This window comes from Aethalodelphis obliquidens, unplaced genomic scaffold, assembly GCF_003676395.1.
Source record: "Aethalodelphis obliquidens isolate GAN/ISIS:26980383/991018 unplaced genomic scaffold, ASM367639v1 scaffold136, whole genome shotgun sequence".
Taxonomy (NCBI): domain Eukaryota; kingdom Metazoa; phylum Chordata; class Mammalia; order Artiodactyla; family Delphinidae; genus Aethalodelphis; species Aethalodelphis obliquidens.
In genome coordinates, this window is record NW_020838080.1 from 612,792 (window position 1) to 631,106 (window position 18,315).

The 18,315-nt window shown below is 37.7% G+C and overlaps 1 protein-coding gene across 4 annotated transcripts in view; it reads right to left on the reverse strand.

Moving 5' to 3' along the window:
- TMLHE (trimethyllysine hydroxylase, epsilon) overlaps positions 1 to 16,851 on the reverse strand; it is a 68,274-nt gene extending 51,423 nt beyond the window's left edge. For 3 of the 4 annotated variants that reach the window (XM_027099661.1, XM_027099662.1, XM_027099663.1), the window contains exon 1: positions 16,684 to 16,851. The gene's annotated coding sequence lies outside the window, so the exon portion shown is untranslated. The remainder of the gene's footprint in view (positions 1 to 16,683) is intronic. The other variant, XM_027099664.1, reaches the window with a different exon arrangement.
- Positions 16,852 to 18,315: the final 1,464 nt, after the last annotated feature.

Genomic DNA, 18,315 nt, shown 5'->3' on the forward strand with positions numbered 1-18,315 from the left:
AAGGAGAAGAGAGAAAGGGGCAGAAAACATATTGGAAGACATAATAGCTTAAAAATTCCCTAACCTGGGAAAGGAAACAGACATCCATGTCCAGGAAGCACAGAGAGTCACAAACAGGATCAACCCAAAGAGGAACACACCAAGACACACTGTAATTAAAATGGCAAAAATTAAAGATAAAGTGGGAATATTAAGAGCAGCAAGGGTAAAGCAAAAAGTTACATACAAGGGAATTCCCATAAAGTTATCAACTGACTTTTCAGCAGAAACTCTGCAGGCTAGAAGGAAGTGGCACAATATATTTACAGTGATGAGAGGGAAAAAACTTCAACCAGGAATACTCTACGCATCAAGGCTCTCATTCAGTTTTGATGGAGAGATCAAGTGTTACACACAAGCAAAAGCTAAGAGGGTTCAGCACCATCAAAACAGCTTTACAAGAAATGTTAAAGGTACTTCTCTAAGTGGAAAAGAAAAGGCCACCACCAGAAATATGAAAATTATGAAAGGAAAAATCTCATTGGTAAAGGCAAATATATACAGTCATGGTAGAAAAATTAACCACTTATTAAGCTAGTAGGAAGGTTAAAAGACTAGAGTAGTAAAATCATCTATAACCACAATGGATAGTTAAGGGATACATAAAACAGAAAGATGCAAAATAAGATGTCAAACAGTAAACATTGGGGGAGGAGGGTAAAAATGCAGGGTTGTTAAAATGCATTCAAACTAAAGAGATCAGTAACTTAAAATAATTACATATATATATATATAATTTGCTATATATAAATCCCATGGTAAATACACATCAAAAAACTATAATATATACACACACACACAGAGAAGAGAAAGGAATCCAAATATAATGCTAAAGATAGTCATCAAATCACAAGGGGAGAGAGCAAAAGAAGAAAGGAACAACAATTAAAAAAAGACAGGGGCTTCCCTGGTGGCGCAGTGGTTGAGAGTTCGCCTGCCGAAGCAGGGGACACGGGTTCGCGCCCCGGTCCGGGAGGATCCCACATGCCGCGGAGCGGCTGGGCCCGTGAGCCATGGCCACTGAGCCTGCGCTTCTGGAGCCTGTGCTCTGCAACGGGAGTGGCCACAACGATGAGAGGCCTGCGTACCGCAAAAAAAAAAAAAAAAAAAAAGACAATCCCAAAACAATTAACAAAATAGCAATAAGTACATACCTAACAATAATTAAGTATTTATTTATGTATTTATTTATTTTTATTTTTTGGCCACACAGCATGCGGGATCTTAGTTCCCTGACCAGGGATTGAACCCACACCCCCTGCATTGGAAGCACAGAGTCTTAAATCACTGGAGCACCAGGGAAGTCCCAACAATAATTACTTTAAAGGTAAATGAACTAAATGTTCCAATCAAAAGACAGAGTGGCTGGATAGATACAAAAACAAGACCCCTATTTATGCTGCTTACAAGATACTAACTTCAGATCTAAAGACACAGACAGACTGAAAGTAAAGGGATGGAAAAAAGGTATTTCGTGTAAACAGAAATGAAAAGAAAGCTGGGGTAGCGATTTTTATATTAGATAAAATAGACTTTAAAATAAAGACTGTAACAAGAGATAAAGATGGACATTACATAATGATAAAGGGATCAATCCAACAAAAAGATATAACAATTTTAAATATAAATGCACCCAACATAGGAGCACCTAAATACATAAAGCAATATTAACAAACATAAAGGGAGAAACTGACAGTAACACTATAATAGTAGGGGACTTTAACACCCTACTTACAGCAAGAGACAGATCATCCAGACAGATAATCAGTAAGAAACACTGGCCCTAAATGACACATTAGACTAGATGGCCTTAATAGTGTATATAGAACATTCCATCCAAAAGTCCCAGAATACACATTCTTTTCGAGTAACATGGAATATTCTCCAGGATAGATCACATGCTAAGCCACAGAATAAATCTCAGTAAATTTAAGAAGATTGAAATCACATTGAGCATCTTTTGCAAACACAATGCTATGAGACTAGCAATCAACTACAAGAAACAAAACTGTAAAAAACACAAAACACATGGAGAACAAACAACACTGTAGTAAACAACCAAGGGTCACTGAAGAAATCAAAGAGGACATCAAAAAATATGAATATGAAAATGAAAATACAGTGGTCCAAAATCTATGGGATACAGGAAAAAAATTTCTAAGAGGGACGTTTATAGTGATTCAAACCTACCTCAGGAAACAGGAAAAATTTCAAACAACCTAATCTTACATGTAATGGAACAAGAAAAAGGAGAGCAAACAAAACCCAAAGTTGGTAGAAAAGAAATCATAAAGATCAGAAAAGAAATGAATGAAATAGAGACTAAACTACAATAGAAAAGATCAACGAAACTAGGAACTGGTTCTTAAAAAGATAAACAAAATTGATAAACCTTTAGCCAGACTCATCAAGAAGAAAAGAAGGCCCAAATAAGTAAAATCAGTAATAAAACACAAGTTAGAACCAACACCAGAGAAACAGAAAGGATCATAAGAGATTACCACAAAAAGTTATACACCAATAAAATGGACAAAAGAGAAGAAATGGAAAAATTCCTAGAAATGTACAATATCTGAAGACTGAATCAGGAAGAAACAGAAAATATGAACAGACCAATGACCAGTAATGACATTAAATCAGGAATGAAAACAGCTCCCAACAAACAAAGGTCTAGGATCAGATACCTTCACAGGTAAATTCAACCAAACATTTAGAGAAGAGTTAACACCTATCCTTCTCAAATTATTCCCCAAAACTGCAGAGGAAGGAATAGCTTCCAAACTCATTCTACCAGGCCAGCATCACCCTGATACCAAACCAAAGTTATCCAAAAAAAAAGAGAAAATTACAGGCCAATATCACTGATGAACATATATGCAAATTCCTCAACAAAATATTAGCAAACCAAATTCAAAAATACATTAAAAGGATCATACACCATGACCAAATGGGATTCATTCCAGGGATACAAAGATGGTTCAGTAGCCACAAATTAATCAGTGTGATACACCACATTAACAAATTGAAGAGAAAAAAAAATCATATGATCATTTCAGTAGATGAAGAAAAAGCTTTTGACAAAATTCAACATCCATTTATGATAAAAACTCTCAACAAAGTGGGTACAGAGGGAACAAACCTCAACATAATAAAGGCCATATATGACAAGCCCACAGCTAACATCACACTCAATGGTGAAAAGCTGACACCATTTCCTCTAAAATCAGGAATAAGACAAGGATGCCCACTCTCATCACTTCTACTCAATATAGTATTGGAAGTTCTAGCCAGACCACTCAGACAAGAAAATAAAATAATGGAATACAAATTGGAAAGAATGAAGTAAAACTGTCACTGTTTTCAGATGTGGTGATATTACACATGAAGATCCTAAAGATGCCACCAAACAACTACTAGAACTCATCAATTAATTTGGTAAAGTTGCAGGATATGAAATTAATATAGAGAAATCTATTGCACCTCTATACACTAACAATGAACTATCAGAAAGAGAAATTAAGAAAGTAATCCCATTCACAATCACATCAAAAGGAATAAGATACCTAGGAATAAATGTAACCAAAATGTAAAAGACATGTACTCAGAAAACTATGAGAAACCAATGAAAGAAATTGAAGATGACACAAATAGATGGAAAGATATACTGTGTTCTTGGTTTGGAAGCATTAATATTGTTTAAATGACCATACTATCTAAGGCAATCTAGCGACTCAATGCAATCCCTATCGAAACATCAGTGGTATTTTTCATAGAACTAGAAAAAGTAATTATAAAATTTTATGGAAACACAAAAAAACCCAAATAGCCAAAACAATCTTGAGAAAGAAGAATAAAGCTGGAGGTATTATGCCCCCGATTTCAAACTATACTATAATACTATGGTAATCAAAACAGTATGGTACTGACACAAAAACAGACACATAGATCAATGCAACAGAATAGAGAACTCAGAAATAAACCCACACTTATATGGGCAAGTAATCTACAACAAAGTAGGCAAGAATATACAATGGGTAAAAGACAGCCTCTTCAATAAATGATGTTGGAAAACCTGGACAGCTACATGCAAAAGAATCAAAAGTGGACTACTTTCTCACACCATTCACAAAAATAAATTCAAAATGGATTAAAGACTTAAATGTAAGACCTGAAACCAGAAAACTTCTAGAAGAAAACATAGGCAGTATGCGCTTTTACATTTGTCTTAGTAATAGTTTTTTGGATATGTCTCCCTAGGCAAGGGAAACAAAAGCAAAAATAAACAAATGGGATTACATCAAACTAAAAAGCTATTGTACAGCAAAGGAAGCTATCAGCAAAATGAAAAATTTGCCTTTTGAATGGGAAAAGATCTTTGTAAATGATATATCTGGTTAATATCCAAAATATAGAAATAATTCATAAATTCAACATTAAAAAAAGCAAATAACCCAATTAAAAATGGGCAGAGGACTTCCCTGGTGGCGCAGTGGTTGAGACTCCGCCTGCGAATGCAGGGGACACGGGTTTGTGCCCCGGTCTGGGAAGATCACACATGCTGCGGAGCGGCTGGGCCTGTGAGCCATGGCCGCTGAGCCTGCACGTCCGGAGCCTGTGCTCTGCAACGGGAGAGGCCACAACAGTGAGAGGCCCGCATACCACAAAACAAAAACAAAAACAAAAACAAAACAAAAAAAATGGGCAGAGGACCTGAATAGACATTTTCCCAAAGAAGACATACAGATGACCAACAGGCACATGAAAAGATGCTCAATATCACTAATCATCAAGAAAATGCAAGTCAAAAACCACAATGAAATACTACTTCACACCTGTCAGTATGGCTATTATCAAAAAGCTAACAAATAACAAGTGTTGGTGAGGATGTGGAGAAAAAGGAACCCTCGTGCACTGTTGGTGGGAACGTAAATTGGTGCAGCCACTATAGAAAACAGTATAAAGTTTCCTCAAAAAATAAAAAACTGAACTACCATGTGATCCAGCAATTCCACTCCTGGGTATTTATATGAAGAAAATGAAAACACTAAACTGAAAAGATATATGCACCCCTATGTTCACTGCAGCATTATTTACAGTAGTCATGATATGGAAGCACCCTAGATCCCATCAATATATGAGTGGAAAAAGAAGATGTTACACCCCCCCACACACAGACAGACTGGAATATTAGTCAGCCATAAAAAAGAATGAAATCTTGCCATTTGTGAAAACATAGATAGACCTAGAGGGTATTATGCTAAGTAAAATACATAAGACAGAGAAAGACAAATTGTATATGATCTCACTTATATGTGGAATCTAAAAACCAAAACAAATTAACAAACATAATAAAACAGAAACAGAGTCATAGATACAGAAAACAAACAGGTGTTTGCCAGAAGGGAGAGCAGTGGAGGGAGGAAAGAAATAGATTAGGGAGATTAAGAGGTACAAATATCCAGTTGCAAAATAAATGAGTCACCGGTATGAAATGTACAGTGTGGGGAATATAGTTATAGCTATGTAATATCTTTGTATGGTGACAGATGGTAAGTAGAGTTATCCGGGTGATCATTTTAAAATGTATAGAAATATCAAATCACTATGCTGTGTAACAGGAACTAACACAGTGTTGTAGGTCAATTATACTTCAAAAGCAAACACAAACAAACAAATAAATTCATAGAAAAAGAGATCAGACCAGAGGCGGGGAGTGGAGGGAGAGGGAATTGGATGAACATGATCAAAAGGTACAAAATTCCAGTTATACGATAAATAAATACTAGGGATGTAATGTACAACATGATAAATATAATTAACACTATTGAATGTTATACACTAAAGGTGTTAAGAGAGTAAATCCTAAGAGTTCTCATCATAAGGAAAAAATTCTTTTTCCTTTTTTTTAATTTTGTATCTATTGAGATGGTGGATGTTCACTAAACTTATTGTGGTAATCATTTCATGATGTAAGACAAATCATCATGTTGTACACCTTAAACTTATATAGTGCTGTATGTCAATTATATCTCAATAAAACTAGAAGAAAAAACCACTTCCTCACTGTAAAAAGAAAAAAATAATCTAAACAACTGAGAAATATATAAAATAAAAAGTCAAAGCCTCCTTCCCTCATTATTTGCCATTCCCATTCCTTCAAGGAAACTCATCAACAATCAACAGTTCGGAGAACCAACCTCAAGATCACATACAGCTGAAATCTCCACAACTGTCACACATACATACAGAAATACATTTTTTTTTTTTTTGGTGAACATAGTTTTCGGATCACTTGGTAAATGCCAAAGAGTGCTACTGATGTTTTACTTAACATTACTAGAATCTGAAACTGTCATCCAAAGTAGCTGTACTATTTTGCATTCCACCAGCAATGAATGAGAGCTCCCATTCTTCTGCATCCTTGCTAGAACTTGGTATTGTCAGCTTTTTGGATTTAGCCATTAATAGATTTAGCAACTAATAGGTGTGCAGTAATATCTCATTGTTGTTTTAATTTGCATCTCCCTAATTATGAATGATGTGCATATTTTCATATTCTTAATTGCCACCTATATATCTTCCTTGGTCAAGTGTCTGTTCAAAGATCTTTTACCCACTGTACAGTTTTTTAAGCAAGTTTTTTTTAGAGCAGGTTTAGGTTCACAGCAAAATTGAGGGAAAGATATAGAGATTTCTCATACACCTCCTGCCCCTACACATGCATAATCCCCACCATTATCAATATCCTCCACCACAGAGTGATACATTTGTTACAAGTGATGAACCTACATCAACACATCATTATCACCCAAAGTCCATAATTTATATTAGCTTTCACGCTGGGTGTTCTACATTCTATGGGTTTGGGCAAATGTATAATGACATGTGTCCTTTATAATGACACACAGAGTATTTTCATTGTCTTAAAAATCCTCTGTGCTCTGACTATTCACCTCTCCCCCACCATGAGTTTTGCTATGCAATATTTTCATTTTTCAGCCAATTAACATATTTTCTAATTTCCATTGTGATTTTTAAAATTTGACCTACAGGTTATTTAAAAGTAAACATATTTTAGAGGGATTTTCTATTTTTATTATTGTTTTCTAACTCTATTTCATTGTGGCAAAATAACCCCTCAGTGCAACTGTAATTTGTTGCTGTATGGCCTAGCATATCATCTATTTTTCTGTGTGCAGAAAAGAATATATATTCTGTAGTTGTTACATAAGGTCATCTGTATGTGTCTGTCAATTAGGTTGTTTGTTAACATTATTGTTCAACTGTTCTATATACTTACTGGTTTTATTTGTCTCATGACCTGTTAGTTATTGAGGGATATGTATTAATATCTCTGATTATGACTGCATTTATTTACTGGACATCTGTCAAGTTTTGCTTTGTGTATTTGGGCTGCACACAAATTAGAACAATAATGTTATCTTCTTGGTGGATGGCCTCTCTTATCATCACAAAATATGTCTTATGTCTAGTAAAGAAACCTGCCATAAAGTCTTATTTTATATTATCATATCTAAATCAGGTTTCTTTGGGGGGGTAGTGTTTGTGGTGTATATTTATTCCACCCTTTTGTCTCTTATAAACAGCATATATGTAGTTAGATTTTGTTTTTTAACCTCATGATTTGTCATTTAATTAATGTGTGAAGTCAAATATTTGCTTTCTATTTGTCTTACCTGTTTTGTTTCCTTTCTCTCTTGCTTTGTTTTACCCTGATTAGGTAATTTGTATCATTCCATTTCCTCCTTTGTTTACTTGTTAGTTATACATTCTTTTACTGTTTTTTTAAAAACAGTTATTCTAGGGATTATAACACATATCTTTGATTTTTAAAATTATAATGCAAATTAAAGAATTTATATTAACTCTATCTTCCTTCTTCAACTGCTGTTGTGTATTTTAATTATACACACACACAAACACACACACATACATCCCACAGGGACATTCAGATCTACCCACATATTTAACCTCTCCATTGCATCCATTTTATATCTCCAAGCTTTCATTTGGGATCATTTTACTTCAGCTTAAAGATCCTAAATATTTCCTTTGGTGTTTGGTGGAAGGTTTCGTAAGTTGGGACCATCTGAAAGCATCTGTCTTACTTTCATTTTGAAGGCTATTTTCATTGGATATAGAATTTTTGATTGGCAGTTAGTTTCTCCAGCATTTTGAAGACATTGTTCCATTATGTTCACATTGTTTCTGTCGAGAAGTTAAAGCCAATCTAATTGCTACTCCTTGTAAGGTAATACATCTTTTTTCTCTAACTGCTTTTAAGATTGTTTCTTTTTCTTTATTTTTTATCAGTCTTTATTAAAATACATCTAGATGAGGTTTTCTTTATTCTGCTCTGAGTTATAGCACTTTTTAAATCTGTGACTTCATGCATGATTAGGTTATGTATATGGCACAACTGACATTAAGAAAGGGACATGATCTTTGGTTGGTCTGACCTAATCCAGCAATCCCTTAAAAGGGACAGGGATCTTTCTGGTGAAAGAGACTTGAAGCAGCAGAGGAATCTGCTGTCAAAGAGATTCTCTATTGGCTTTGAAGATGGAGAGGACTATGTGGCTGATATGCAGCAAGGAAACAGCAACCTCAGTCCTACAGCCACATGGAACTGAATTCAGCCAACAATCTGAATGAGGGTGGATGTGAATTCTTAGCCAAAGCCTCCAGAAAAGAATACAGCCTACCCAACACACCAATTTCAGCCTTTAATACACTGACCAGAGAACCCAGTAATGCCATGCCTGGTCTTCTGACATACAGAACTATGAGATAATAAATGGATGTTTGTTTAAGTACTAAGTTTGTGGTAACTTGGTATGCAGCAATAGCAAAATAACACAATACTTTGTTACTTTTGGAAAACTCTTAGTTATCATCTCTTCAAATATTGTTTCTGTACCATTCTCTCTCTCCTCTCCTAGGACTCCTATTACAAATATATCAGATATTTACTAGGTGCCAGGCATTGTTATAAGTGCCAACCCACTGCATTATATCTCTATTTGCTACCATCCCAGTCCAGGCCCACCATTATTTCTCACTCGAAGACTGCAAAAGCCTCCCAACTGATCTATCCATACATACATTTGCCCTCCCTTCAAATCATTTTGCACACTGTAGGAATAGTGAATTAAAAAAATATATTAGTATGTCATTCTTTTTGAATGGATCCCTAGGGCCTTCAGGGTAAAGTCCAATTTACTTATCATGTTATGTAATGCCTCCCATTACCTGATCGTGAGCTACCTCTCAGCCTCACTTCCTGTTATTTACCTCCTTGTACTTCATTGTTTATAGCTTCCCAGACCCACTATACTTTCCTAATTCGGAGAAACTCATGTTCATGCTTTTTGTTCCCTCAAACTGGAAGCCGTTCCTACTCTGTCTTTTATACATCTTTCAAGAATCAGTGGAGATATCATCTAAGAATTCTTCCTTAAAGTCACAGAATGAACTAGTAGCTTTCTTTTGTTCTCTCATTATAGTCTGTTTATGCCTCTGTTTTCCTTCTCAATATATTTTGTTGAAATTATATGTTTTTATGTCTTTCCCACCAGTAATACTTGGACACATCTCAATGTGAAGACCTCTGGGTCATTCATTTTTGTACGCTAACATCTAGCACGGTTCCTAGTACTTAGGAGAATTTCATAAATGTTTGTGGACATTGGATTGAATTACTTTTCTTCTAGGTTCATAACCTCTTTAAATCTGGTAAGATGTCTGCTCTAAATCTTCAGTCAAGTAAGTTATAAAAATATTGATGATGTCAAGCCAAAGGTAGGGTTTGCAACAGGCCATCTAAAACTCTTCCTTTGCTTATGGTCTGCTATCAGCACTCTTTTAGTATGGTAATTTAACTAATTAATACATAATTGTATTAATTATATAACCCATCAACATGGATTCATAATTCTTGTTCACAAGGGTATCATAAAAGACTTGTTAAAATCTTGCTGAAGTTTCACTCATTCATTCATTCAATGTACATGTTATATCTGTCTTATTTCCATAAATATCTCTAATAATCAGAAATAAAAATTAGATTTGTGTGGAACGTCTTTGTTTGTTGATAACACTGTGTAATTTTCTAAGTACTCACTTACTTGAAAATCTGTTCTAGAAGCTAACCCAGGACATATTTAGCTTATTGATTAGTAGACTGAAAACTCTTCCTCCCTTTCCTTTGTTAGAAGTGGTAATATACTTATATAAATCCAGTGTTAAAGTACCTGTCCTTATTCTCCTTAATTCTTTTGATCATTGAGGACAGTTTAACGATATCAAGTTATAACTTATCCATCCCAGGACACATGTACTTTTTCTTTCTGAGAACGCAGTTAAAATTGTTCTTGTTGTCTTTGCAAATATGTATTTATACAAGCCTGAGGTAATTTGGGGGCTTATCCTTCCAAATACTAATCCTTTAGGCAAGTGCCACCTGTTATATTCATCCTTCTTTTCCATCTTTTATATATTATTCTCAAAAAAATAGCAACTATTAGGTCATTGTAAAACTTCCCTTGCAACCCCATAGCTTCCCTCATTTCTCCTTTAATAGAATAATTTGCTGTTTCATAGTCAAAATGATGTTTTTGAGAGCTTCCCAACCTTTAAAGTCTAAAGCCATCTTAATGTAAATTAAAGTCCAACAAGTATCAATCATAATAACAGAAACTTTTGGAGAACAGCCATAGCTAGAAATTCTAGTCAGAATAAGCAATTACATAATAGGTCAATCTGAATCTTTTCATGGTTATTACTAAGGAAGAAGCATTACCCCCTAAAAGGCTTAAAGCCAAGAGTCCATTTAGCTCCTGTCAATTTTTCCTTCCAAATGTCTCTCAGATTTGTCCTTCTCTTTCCATTCCTATAGGTGCCTTCATCACCTCATACCTGGACTACTGCCATAGACTAGATGGTTTCCTTGCCTCCATTCCATCCATATTCCAATCCATTTTCCATACCATTGCCAGATTAATCTTCTTAAAACACTTTCATCATGTCACTCTCCTGCCTGAGACCTAGCTCAAATGTCACCTTTGTAAAATCTTCCTAACTCCCCTAGGAAGAGTTAGTAGCTGCCTACCCAGTGTTTTCACAGCTCTTTGTGCATACCCTTATTAGTGCACTTACAACATATATAATAATTGCCTGTTTAATTATTTTTCTCTTCCCATTTGCTGAAAGCTCCTTGAGGGCAGACAGAAGGATTGAGTCATCTCTTTACAATGGCTTCACATAATTGGCCCCATCTATCTTGCCCACTGCCTCAGGGCCTTCACATATGTTGTTTCCTTTGCCTACCATATTCTCCCTCTCATTCTTCCTGCACAATTCATTTAACAAATATTTATTCGGTGTCAACTATGTGCCAGGAACTATTTTAGGCACTTGGAATTTATCAGTGAACAAAACAGACAAAAATGTCTGCTTTCATGGAGCTTATCCTCTAGTGGAAGGAGGCAGACAAAGATAAACATAATAAATGAGTAAATTATATAGTATATTAGAAGGCAATAAAAGCTATATGGCAGGATAAAGGGATGTGCTGGAGGTAGTAGGACATTTAAACAGGGTGATCACGGTAGACTTTATTGAGCAAAATGACATTTGAACAAAAAGGGAATTATTCATGAAGATATCTGATGTAAAGTAGGCCAATACGAAAGCTCTAAGCTGAGATTATCTGTCATATCTGTGTCTGTGTTTAACTAGTGCAATAATATATTGGATTACATGAGTTAAAAGAATGCTCCTTTACATCAGGGCCTCAAAATTAAATGTCCACAGAGGCTAGGCAAGTAACATAAATAGGGGAAGTATAAGAGACAATAGGGGACTGTGGTGAGAGCAGTGAACTGAAGAATGCCTGATCTGTCCAAAAATCCTAGCCACCACTCAGCTCTAGCTAATTATTGCCAGACAGTCCGAATGCTGCCAGATTTGAGAGGAGCCAGAAATGCATATTATATAAGAAATCCCCCAATTTGTAACGTTGACAACTGAATTAGTTCGGGTCCTCTGAGAAGGAGATGCCATGACAGGAAGAGATGTACAAGTGGTTTATCAGGGGAAACATATGTGAAAGAAAATGGAGACAGAGTCTGAAAAGACTGGGACAGCTGTTGGGCCATGATGTAGGTCTAATCCCTGTGGAGGAGGGTAAATGCAAATCAAAACCACAAAGAGATACCACCTCACATCTGTCATAATGGCTACTATTAAAAACACAACAAATAACAAGTGTTGGTTAGGATGTGGAGAAAAGGGAACACTTGTGCACTGCTGGTGGGAATGTAAATTGGTGCAGTCACTCTGGAAAACAGTATGGAGGTTCCTTTAAAAATTAAAAATAGAACTACCATATGATCTAGCAATTTCACTTCTGGGTATATACCCTAAAAAGCGAAAGTACTAATTTGAAAAGATATGTGCGCCCCTGTGTTCAATGCAGCATTGCTTACAATAGCCAAGATATGTAAGCAACCTAAGTGTTCATTGATAGATGAATGCATAAAGAGATGTGGTATACACACATACATACACACACATACACACACACACACACACACACACACACACACACACACAGGAATAATGTTCAGGCATAAAAAAAGAATGAAATCTTGCCTTTTTCAACAACATGGATGGACCTAGAGGTTATTATGCTGAGTGAAATAAGTCAAACAGAGAAAGAGAAATACCATGTGATTTCAGTTCTATGTGGAATCTAAAAAACAAAACAAATGAATAAACCTAACAAAACAGAAACAGGCTCATAGACACAGAGAACAAACTGGTGGTTGCCAGAGAGGAGAGAGGTAAGGGCGGATGAGAGAAACAGGTAAGAGAGATTAAGAGGTACAAACTTCTAGTTACAAAATAAATGAATTGTGTGGATTTAATGTACACATAGGGAATATAGTAAGTAACATTAAAATATCTTTGTATGGTGATAGGTGGTAACTAGATTTATCATGGTGATCATTTTGTAATGTATAGAAATATCAAATCACCATACTGTACACCTGGAAGTAACATAGTGTTGTAGGTCAATTATACTTCAATTAAAAAAAAAGTCAAAATGGATTAGACATAAATGTAAGATAAAACTATAAAACTTGCAGAAGAAAATATAGGAGAAAATCTTCATGACCTTGGATTAAGCAAAGTGTTCTTAACCAAAAAGTAGAATTTACAAAAGAAAAATGATAAATTGAACTTAATAAAAATTCAAAACCTTTGTCTTTCAAAAGACACAATTAAAAAATGAAAAGATAAGTCACAGACTGGAAAAAATATTTTCAAATCATATACCTGATAAAGGATTTGTATCTTAAACATATAAAGAATTGTTACATCTCAATAATAGGAAGGGAAAAAACCTTATTGAAAAATGGGCAAAATATTTAATAGACTTTTCTCCAAAAAACATATACAAATGGACAAGAAACAGATGAAAAGATGTTCAATATCATTACGATTAGGGAAATGCAAATCAAATTCCAAATGAGGTATTACTTCACACCCACAAGGGCAGCTATAAATTTTTTAAAAGGAAAAATAACAAACATTGGTGAGGATGTGGAGAAATTAGAACTTTTATACACTGCTGGTGGTGCATGTAAATGTAATCAATATAAAATGGTGCAGCCCCTTTGGAAAATACTTTGGCAAAAGATGAGACATACAGTTACTACATAAGCCAGCACTTGCACTCCTAGGTACCTACCCAAGAGAATCGAAAACATATGTGCATCCAAAATCTTGTGCGTAAATGTCCACACCAGCCTTATTCACAATAGCCAGATACCAGCCTTATTCACAATAGCCAAAAGGTGGAAATAACCCACATGTCCCTAAACAAAAGGTGGTATATACATATAGTATATACCATTATTCGGCCATCAAAAGTAATGAAGTACTGATTCACACTACAACACGGATGAAACTTGAAAACGTCACACTAAGTAAAAGAAGCAAGTCACAAAAGACTGCATACTGCGTGATTCCACTTATACGAAATGTCCAGAATAGGCAAATCCATAGAGACAAGCAGCAGATTAGTGGTTCCCAGGGGCTGGGGTGGTAATGGGGACTAAGTGCGCATGGGCAAGAGAGAGGTGCCATTGAGGTGATGGAAATATCTAATATTGGATTATAGTGATGGTTGCACCACTCGATAAATTTACTAAAAATCCCTGAATGTACACGTAAAATGAGTCAAATTTATGGTGTGTAAATTATATCTCGATACAAAATTTTAAAAACACTTTGGGAAGTAGAGAAAATAAAGTTTGTGTCAGTTGACACAACTTATTAGGGGTCATACAGAGCTCATTGGGCTGTTGTATGTTGTTGATGTTGTCGTTGTTGCCGTGGTTATGGTGGTTTTCCCATGAGGGCTGAGGGTCAAGCAGGGATTTGGGTCTTCTACAATAAAAATTTTAAAAATTAACAGAAAAAGAATGTTGCTGGGTTGAAATTCTGAGTAGCAGTGGGGGCAAAGAGAAGTGGATGGGTTTAAAAAAATATTCAGGATGCAGAAGTGACAAGGTTTTGTACTGATTAGATATTGGGAATGGGGAAGAGTGAGGATGCCTCAGACTTAACATGCTTCAAGTTGAATCCCTGTTGTCCTCTCAAACTTACTGTCCTCCTGTGCTGCTAATCTCAGTGAGTGGATCAGCATCCTGGCACAGAGTAAGCATTCATTGATTGTCTTTGGAGTGAAAGAATGAATGAACAGAGTAAAAATATGGCCAACGCATCCACCAGGTCCTGCCAAACAGCCAGTCCTATACTCACCCACCAGGTCAGCTCAGCAGATGTCTATCAGAATTCCCCTCTCACTCTATTGACCACTTGGGAAATCAACAGGTCCCACACCTTGAAGAACACTCACATTCATACCGGTGGCCACTCCTTGCCTAAACCCTGCAGCGGCGGCAGAGACCAGGTTTTGCCCAGAGCCTCTCACCCTGTAAATTCTTTACATGTGGGCAATGGCAGGTACATGTACAGCCCATATAAGCATGAGGGACGTTTGGTGTTGTCGAAAGAGGGTCACAATGGTGCCCAACTGGTGAGTCTATGTTCACTTTGGCTCCAAGCAGAAAGAGACGTTTCCCATCCGAGGGGGTTTATTAATCCAGGGCCCACCGCTCCACTCACCCCCCATCCTGGCAGGCAGAAAACACAGCTGCCAGAAACACTGCAGACAGTGAGTGATCAATTTGGATGTTTTACTGCTGTTCCCAGGGTTGACAAGCAGAGATACAGAACCGCTTGTGATTCCTGATATAGATACCAAAACCAGGAAGTGATCCCTCCCAGTCCACCCTTCCCAGAAACAGAGGATGAGGTGGGACACGCAAAAGACGCCCCCAGACTCAACCGACAAATTGAAAATTCCCTTCATCATACTGGTTATGAGATGAAGTATAACCTCGTTAAGTATCGTTATACATAAGCACATTTACCTCTCACGGTTGTGAAGATTGCAGCGTTTTGCATAATATATGGTTGCCGTTATCATTATCACCAGTTCCTTAATGAGGAAGAATCAGAATGACAGCACAATGTCCTTCCATAGTGTTTCTAATTCTTTGCCTTTATAGTTAAGTTAATGTAAAATAAAGTGTAATTTTTACTACAGTGTTTCCTGAAAGTGCAATACCAAGCTAAGAGGCCACCCTAAAAGACTGCTGTATGGGAAGGGAATATGGAAGTACTCCCACACATGGGAGCTCAAGTTTGTCTCTCAGTGCTTGAGTATGCAGTTAAGTCCGCAAGTCATTTATGATTAGACTTCCGTCAGGCAGTGCACTATGCTCATTCAACCCATAAGGGTTGGACAATCATCTCTCCCAATGGTAAGGCATTCAGAAGAGCATTCTTGAGTCAACATTCAACCAAGGCATTGAATGAATGTTGTTTCCAGTTTTCAGGGCAGTCAGTAAAGTAAGTAAGCCTAAATAGGCTTTGCAGAGTTGTTTTCAGAACAGAGAAAGAGCTGCCTTGCCTAGCTTCCCCAATGCCCTGCCCCGCTACTCCTGACTCTTGCTAGGTTTCCTGCTCAGGAGGGGCAGAGAAAGGGTAAGATCTGGGCAGAAAACATTACCAAGAAAGAAAGTCAGTGCTGCAAGCTCTTGCAGACAGCCGAGTTCCACCTTCCACTGCACTGCCCAGCAAAGTGAAGCAGGGAGAGGGTAGGGACTCGCCGAAAGCTAGACACAGTCAATGACAGGCCCAGGACGGGGAAGTCCGATCGAGTTTGAGACAATGTACTCTGGGCGTCAGTCCCAGCGCAAGGTTGCTCCAGCTCTTCCAGCTCTTCCCAAGCACTAGGCCCAGCTGACCCCGCGCTGATCTCCGGGCGGGCTGTGTTTCGCGCAGCTGGCACAAACCGTGACGAGAGCCCTGCGGCAAGGCACAAGTGGCCTTCTCCTCTACCAGGGTAAATAAAGGTGAGTACCAACGCCCCGAGGCCGAGCAGCCGCCTCTCACTGCGCCAGGCCTGAAAGCCAGAGGCTGGGCAAACCTACCCATCGCACCCACCCAGAACACCCCTTCGCCGATCCACAGGGCGGAACCCACCTGTGCCGGAGGTCGCGACTCCCAAATCAGCAAAGCGGGAGGAACTGCAAGCAAAGAGAACCTCGGAAGGCAGCCCTGCGCCCGCCTTTTGCTTTTTGCCCTGAAACTGTCGGCTCCGCGCTCCCCTCCCCCAGCGCGCTCGGACCCAGCGCCTAGCCTGGAGGCCCCGCCCCGCTCCTTCCGGCCATGCAGGGTGGGGGCCTCGCGCGCCTGGGACCGAGCGGGCTGCGGAGCGTGCTAGAGCCGCTGATGCAACAGGGCTGAGCTGGGCCGCGCTGGTTGATTGCCTTCATTTAGCAGATTTGGAACCACAGGCGCAGACAGGAGGATAGATAGACCTATAAAAGTATGCGTGTAAAACCTAGGTCGCCTTGCTTGCCGTTTCAGGACTCCTCCCAGTACGCTCCTATTTATGGTGGTTTATCGAGGGTCGCTGGAGCTCAAATTCTTCCAATATCCCTCCACCACTTTCTTGAACTTAAATCGCATACCACTCCACTGCTGGACTCCCACCAATTTACTTGAGCGCCTTGAATCCAAGGTCCAGGTACAGTGTTAAGTACGTTGAGCGCTAGAATGGAACGAGCCGTTAAGAATTCATATCTTATGCACGTAAAAATTGAACAGTACATATTACAAAGAAGGACAAAAAAATTCACTGAAATAGTATGTGCAATGGAAATTCAGGGCAAAGGGAAAAAATTGAGAGCAACAACACATAACAAATGTAATGTATAGACATTGAAAATGGGAAAGTGAGCAGTATTGTAGTTATTGGAGATTCAAATTGTTACTCAAACGGGTAATAATAAAGGAAAGATTTGTAGAAGTCAGCATCAACAAAAGAAAAAAAAACCCTTCGTACTTTTATCCTGGAATTCTTGCTGCCAGACGCTTTACCCCTATTTGTCTATTTGGAAAATTGATCCTTTTTCGTGGGTCCAATATGACAAATGTATCCAGCACAGGCCTCAAGTATACCACTTATCGTTTTGGATTATAATTTCTCTCTTTGCATGCCTGTGTCCCCCAATGAGCACGTACCTTCTTGAGAGCAGAAAGTTCATATTTTTCAAATTTATATTCCAAGTCCCTAGCCCAGACCTAACAAATATTGTGTTTAGTGAATATTTGTTTAGAATTGTGTAAACCAGTGAGTAGAAAGAAAAAAGGCTATAGCTAGGATGTGAATTAATATACAGAGGAATAACTGAATAAAGTGAGATGATAGACTCAGACTGGTACTCATTCAGGCAGCAAACATTAATGAGTGTCTACCGAACCCCAGGTGCAGTATTAAGCACTGGGTGTAAAATGGTAAAAAAAAAAAAACAAAGCAAAACAAAACGAAACAGATAGAGTTCATGCCCTTATCGAGTTTAAGAACAAAGAGGAATTGGCCAAGCAACAGGAAAAGGAACATCCCAGATGGAGGGTATGGTATGACCATACCCTACCGGTATGGTCAAAGGTTCTGTAGTAGGAAAGAACATGACAGTAGCAATTAGAGTGATAAGATCAATAAAGGTAAGGTGAAATCAACAGACAGAAAGTACTCGGAAAGAGGCAAGAGGTTGATAGATAAAGCCTGTTTAAGAGTCGGAAAAAGAAGCCAGTTGCCTTAATAATAGT